Below are 6,000 nucleotides of genomic sequence, written 5' to 3' on the forward strand. Positions count from 1 at the left end.
AATATGCCTTTGCAGGAGGAAGTGGTGCTACATTATATTGCTGGTGGATTTGGGGGTGGAGAGAAAAGAAAACAGACACCTGACAAAAACTAAGAATATATATGCTCACACATATCTAAAGAAATAAAAGTTTCTTTTAAAAAATAATAAAAAAAGATTAAATGAAAGACGTAATTATAAATAAAAGATGTAATTAAAGGAATAAAGTGGGGCCGGGAGAGATAGCATGGAGACAAGGCATCTGTCCTTCCTGTAAAAGGATGGTGGCTCAGATCCTGGCATCCCTCATGGTCCCCCATGCCCACCCGGTGCATTCTCCAAGCATAGAGCCAGGAGCACCCTCTGAGTGCCACCAGGAGTGACCCAAAAGAAGCAAAAACAAATCAAATCAAATAACAAAAACTACAACAAAACAATACAAAACAAACAAAATAAACTAACAAGAATAAAAAAGAAAAGAAAAAAGAAAACAAAACAAAGAAAAAGGGAGAAAGTGATACTGCAGATCACTTTACATTTGGGGAAAATCAGGATAAGAGGTTGTGTTATATAGGTCTATACTTATGATGAGAGTATAGGCCTCCCCATTGTTTTTTGAGATTTTCTTGTGAGGTGTGGGGTCCAGGCAGGGAGGTCTTGGGTAGAGTTCTTGCAATGGGGGTCCTTTGGAGCTAGTTCCGATATCAAGCTACAGTCCACATTAGGGAGAGGTGATTAGGAGGGCCACAGTGCATGGGCCATTTGGGGCGTTGGTTGTATTTTCTTGCCGAGAGCAAGGTGAGAGTTTGAATGGGTGTCTCTTCCCTTAGGTAGTGGGTGCTGGCTCGTTGGGGTAGGAAGTCGGTCTTGATGCCTACTGGATTAAGAACTGAGGGTGAAGAGTTATAGTGTGGTGGGGATATTGGGGGTGGGATTGAGGGGTGAAGGAATAGTCGGATTTCTGGAGGAGGGAGAAGAAATAGTATATGGGAGGGGTTATATAGGATATAGGTATGGGTTATTTGTGGTTTAGATTTGTCCCTTAAGGAGGGTTCCTATCTCTGTGTGCTCCTGCGCACATATAAACATATAGAAGTTAGCTTAGGTGTATATTAATGTAGAGAGGTGTGGAGGGCAAGAGGTGCGCTGAGTACTAAGTACAGTACATGTAAGGAAAGGAAACTAATAGGTCAACTTTTGGGTATGTATAGGTTTCGTGACTTGAGTACTGACCATTGTGTTAGTGAGGTATATCTATATAGGTGTTTACACTTTTCAGTTTGTTCTCAGCACCCTATATGTCAGCTTTTCTTTTCTATAGAGGAGGTAACCATGTGGATTTTATTTGACATAGATTGAATTGATGATAGTGAGGAGGAGAAGGTGCAAGAAGAGGGAGACAAGAAGAGAGAATAGTAAAAACAAAACAAAAGAAACCAACAATCAAAACACCAACAGAAACAAAACTACGAAGTAATGAGAAGAGAGGGTATAAGAGCAAGGGCATGTTAGTTTGGTTGAATGTGTTTGTTGCTTAGGCCGTGTGGTAAAAATCTGTAGGTCTCGGCTCGGTCGTTGCTTTGGTGATCTGGCTGGTCATGTGTTTCAGGTCCTAAAAGAAGGCATAATCTAGAGATAAAAGGTATGTTAAAGAGTTTTATCTGGCCATTTTTATGATTGAAGCAGAGTATGGTGCCTTGTGTGATTGAGCACCGAGGTACCACCGTAGGATGTTCACACTTTGTATTCAGGAACCCCTATGGACAGAAAAACTGAGAGGTTATTTTAAATGTGTTTAGGTTAAGGCATTCAAATATAATGTTTTGAAGTGTTTCCTTTGGACTCAGTAATTTCCCATCATAATCTTTACCTGTAATCCTGTATAAGATCCCTAGTAAATTATTATGGGCCTTTGTAGTAAAAACGATAATTACATACCTGTTCTCTCTACGCTGTTGATTCTGTTGTTGCTGGTTTTTTATGATATAATGTGTAGTCGGGCTTTATGTTGTTTCTCTCCCCTTTGTTTTGGGCTCTACTCCTCAGTGATTATTACAGTGAGTAAGGTTTCTATCCTGTTTCACCCTGTTATTTAATTGCAGGGTATTGGTTGTATATCTGGTGCATATTCTAGGTACTTCAGAATAGTGCTATCATTCTGTGTTTATCTTTTGTCTTCTGGCTTGCTTCGCTTAACATAATATGTTCTAGGTCCATCCACGTTGCTGCAAAGTCTGTGATTGTATCATTTCTGACTGCCATGTAGTATTCCATTGTGTATAGATACCACATTTTAATGATCCACTCATCTGTTGTTGGACATCGAGGTTGGTTCCAAGACTTGGCTATTATACTGAGTGCTGCGATAAAAAGTGGGGTGCACACATACTTTGGGATGAATGTTCTTCCGACTTGGGGGTAGATAACTAGGAGAGCGATTGCTGGGTCAAATAGGAGCTCAATTCTGAGTTCCTTGAGCACTCTCCAGACTGTTCTCCATAGGTGTTGGACTAGGGGGCATTCCCACCAACAGTGTATGAGAGTGCCTTTCATACCGCATCCCCACCAACACCGATTGTTCCCATTATTTTTTATGTGAGCCATCCTCACTGGTGTAAGGTGGTACCTCATTGTTGTCTTGATTTGGATTTCCCTAATTATGAGGGGAGGTGAGCATGTTTTCAGGTGTTTGTTGGCCATCTTTCGGTCCTCCGCGGAGAAGTGTCTATTCATTTCATCTCCCCATTTTTTCTATGGCTTTATTTGGTTTTGGGGGACTCAGCTTTCTGAATGCTTTGTTTATTCTGGTTATCAGCCCTTTATCTGATGTGTTGAGTGTGAAAATTTTTTTCCATTCAGTTAGCTGATCTCTTGTTTTAAGTTGGGTTTCTTTCGCCAAGCAGAAGCTTCTTAGTTTGATGTAATCCCATTTGTTTATGTTTGATGCTAAAATCCTTGCCACTGGTGTTCCATCTTTGAAGACTTTTTAATCTATAGGTCTTCAAGTGTTCTGCCTATTTTTCCTCAATAAACTTTATAGATTCTGATCTAATTTTAAGGTCTTTAATCCATTTTGAGTTGACATTATATAAGGAGTGAGGTATGGGTCAATTTTCAGTTTCTTACTGACGGTTTTCCAGTTGTACCAACACCATTTGTTGAAGAGACTTTCTTTGTTCCATTTCAAGTTCTTGGTTCTATTGTCAAATATTAGTTGACTGTATATCTGGGGATTTATGTCTGGAAATTCTGTTCTAACCCACTGGTCTGAGGCTCTGTTTTTGTTCCAATACCATGCTGTTTTGATCACTATGGCTTTATAGTATAGCTTCAGGTTAGGTAAGGAGATGCCACCCAACTTCTTGTTTTTCAGTATGTGTTTGGCTATCTGAGGTCTTTTGTGGTTCCAGATGAATTTTATGATTGATTGTTCTAAGTCTTGAAAGAATGATGCCTGGATTTGGATGGGGATTGCATTGAATCTATATAGAAGTTTGGGTAGGATAGTCATTTTGATTATGTTGATTCTACCTACCTATGAGTATGGGATGTTCTTCCATTTCCTTTGATCCTCTTCAATTTCTTTCTGAAGTGTTTTGAAATTTCCCTGGTATAGGTCATTTACTTCCCTTATAAGGTTGACTCCTAAAACTTGATATATTTTGAAACTATTTTAAATTGAATTGTATTTTTAATCTCTCTCACCTCAGCTTCGCTATTTGTATAGAGAAACGCTACTGTCTTTTGTGTATTGACTTTGTAGCCAGCCACTTTACTGTAATGGTTAATTGTTTCTAGGAGTTTTACTGTGGACTCCTTAGGGTTTTCAATGTATATCATCATATCATCTGCAAAAAGAGATAGTTTGAGTTCCTCTTTCCCAATTTAGATCCCTTTGATCCCCTTCTCTTGTCTGATTGCTATTGCAAGGACTTCTAAGATTATATTTAATAAGAGTGGAGAGAGTGGACAGCTTTGCCTAGTTCCTGACTTTAGGGGAAGTGCTTCTAGTTTTTCACCATTAAGGATAATGTTGGCTGTGGGTTTTTCATAGATTGCTGTAACTATCTTGAGGAAGGTTCCTTCTAACCCTATTTTGCTGAGTGTCTTCAACATGAAAGGGTGTTGGATTTTGTCAAATGTCTTCTCTGCATCGATTGATATGATCTTGTGGTTTTTGTCTTTCTTGTTGTTGATGTGATGTATGATGTTGATTGATTTGTGTATGTTGAACCAAACTTGCATTCCTGGGATAAAATCCACTTGGTCATGGTGTATGATCTTTTTGATGAAGTGCTGGATTCGATTTGCTAAGATTTTGTTGAGTATCTTTGCATATAAGTTTATTAGTGAGATTGGTCTGTAGTTTTCTTTCTTGGTGGTGTCTTTGCCATCTTTGGGAATGAGTGTGATATTAGCCTCATAAAAGTAGTTGAGGAGAATTCCTGGTTTTTTTTTTTGATGGTTTGGAAGTGCCTGTGGAAAAGTGGCAGTAAGTCTTTTCAAAATGTTTGATAGCATTCACCTATAAATCCATGCTGGGCCTGGACTTTTGTTCTTAGGAGTTTCTTAATTATGTCATCAATTTTATTTAAAATGATTGGTCTGTTTTAGGCTTTCTAGGTCTTCCTCTTCAGTCTTGGAAGATGGTATGTTTCTAGGAATCTGTCGATTTACTACTGGGTTCATCTATGCAGAACTGATATGTTGTTTCATAATAGGATCTCATGATATGTGTATTTTCTTGGGGTTTTGTTGTATCTCTTCCCTTAGCCATTTGTGATCCTACTGTTTGGATGTTTTCCCTCTTTTTTGGTTGGTGGAGTTTTGCTAGATGGTTTGTCTATCTTTGTTTATTTTTTTTGAAAATACCAACTCGTGGTCTCAGTGATTTTTTTGTATTGTTTTCTTAGTTGCTATGTGTTTTTATTTCTGCTCAGGATTTTACATATTTCTTGCCTTCTGATTGTGGTTGGATTTCTTTGCTGCTGTGTTGTTCTAAGTCCATTGAGATGATCCTTTAAACTGTTGATTTTGTCATTTTTCTCTTTCTTGACATAGGCTTGTATTGCTATGAGTTTCTCTCTACTTACTGCTTTTGCTGTGTCCCACAAATTTGGACAAGTTGTTTCTTCATTATCATTTGTCTCAAGGAATCTTTTTATTTCTTCCTTGATTTGCTCTTTGATCCAGCTGTTGTTGAGCAGCGTGTGTTTAATCTTCAGGTGTTAGTTTTTCTCCATTGCTGCTTCTTGCAATTAATTTTGACCTCTGTTGCATAGTGATCTGATAGGGTGCTTCTAATGATCCTTACATTCTGGTGTTATATAGGTTTAATTTGTATTCTAAGACATGGTGTATTCTGGAGAAGGTTCCATGAGGGCTTGAGAAGAATGTATATTCTGTTTTCTGGGGTTGGAGGGCCCTATTTAAATATATTAGCCCTAGATCCTCAAATTTTTCATTTAGGGCTCTTATTTCTCTGCTATTTTTCTATATGCTGGATCTGTCCAGTGGTGATAGTGGAGTATTGAAATCTCCTACTATTATCATATTTCCCTTCATGTGTTTCTCCAGGTTAGTGAGCAACTGCCTCACATATTTTGCTGACTCTACATTAGATGCATAAATATTGATCAGTGTTAGTACCTCTTGATCTATTGTTCCCCTAATATTATGATTATTATGTAGTGACCTTCTTTTCCTGATCACTTTCTCGAGGTTGAATGGAATATGTTTGATATAAGAATAGCTGTCTCTGTTTTTCCCCCCACCCCATTGGCTTGAAAATTGATTTCATATCATTAAAGAGATTGCATTAAATTTGTATAATGCTTTAACTTTGTGATTTTAATTATATTAATCTTCCCAATCCATGAACAAAGTATTTATAACATTTCGATGTGTCCTCTTACATTTCTTGAAGCAATGTTTTAGATCCTTCACCTCTTTAGTTAACTTGACTCCAATGTATTTTCATTTGTGTGGCACTATTGTAAATGAGATTATTTTTTAAGATCT

Source organism: Suncus etruscus, chromosome 7, assembly GCF_024139225.1.
Source record: "Suncus etruscus isolate mSunEtr1 chromosome 7, mSunEtr1.pri.cur, whole genome shotgun sequence".
Lineage (NCBI taxonomy): Eukaryota > Metazoa > Chordata > Mammalia > Eulipotyphla > Soricidae > Suncus > Suncus etruscus.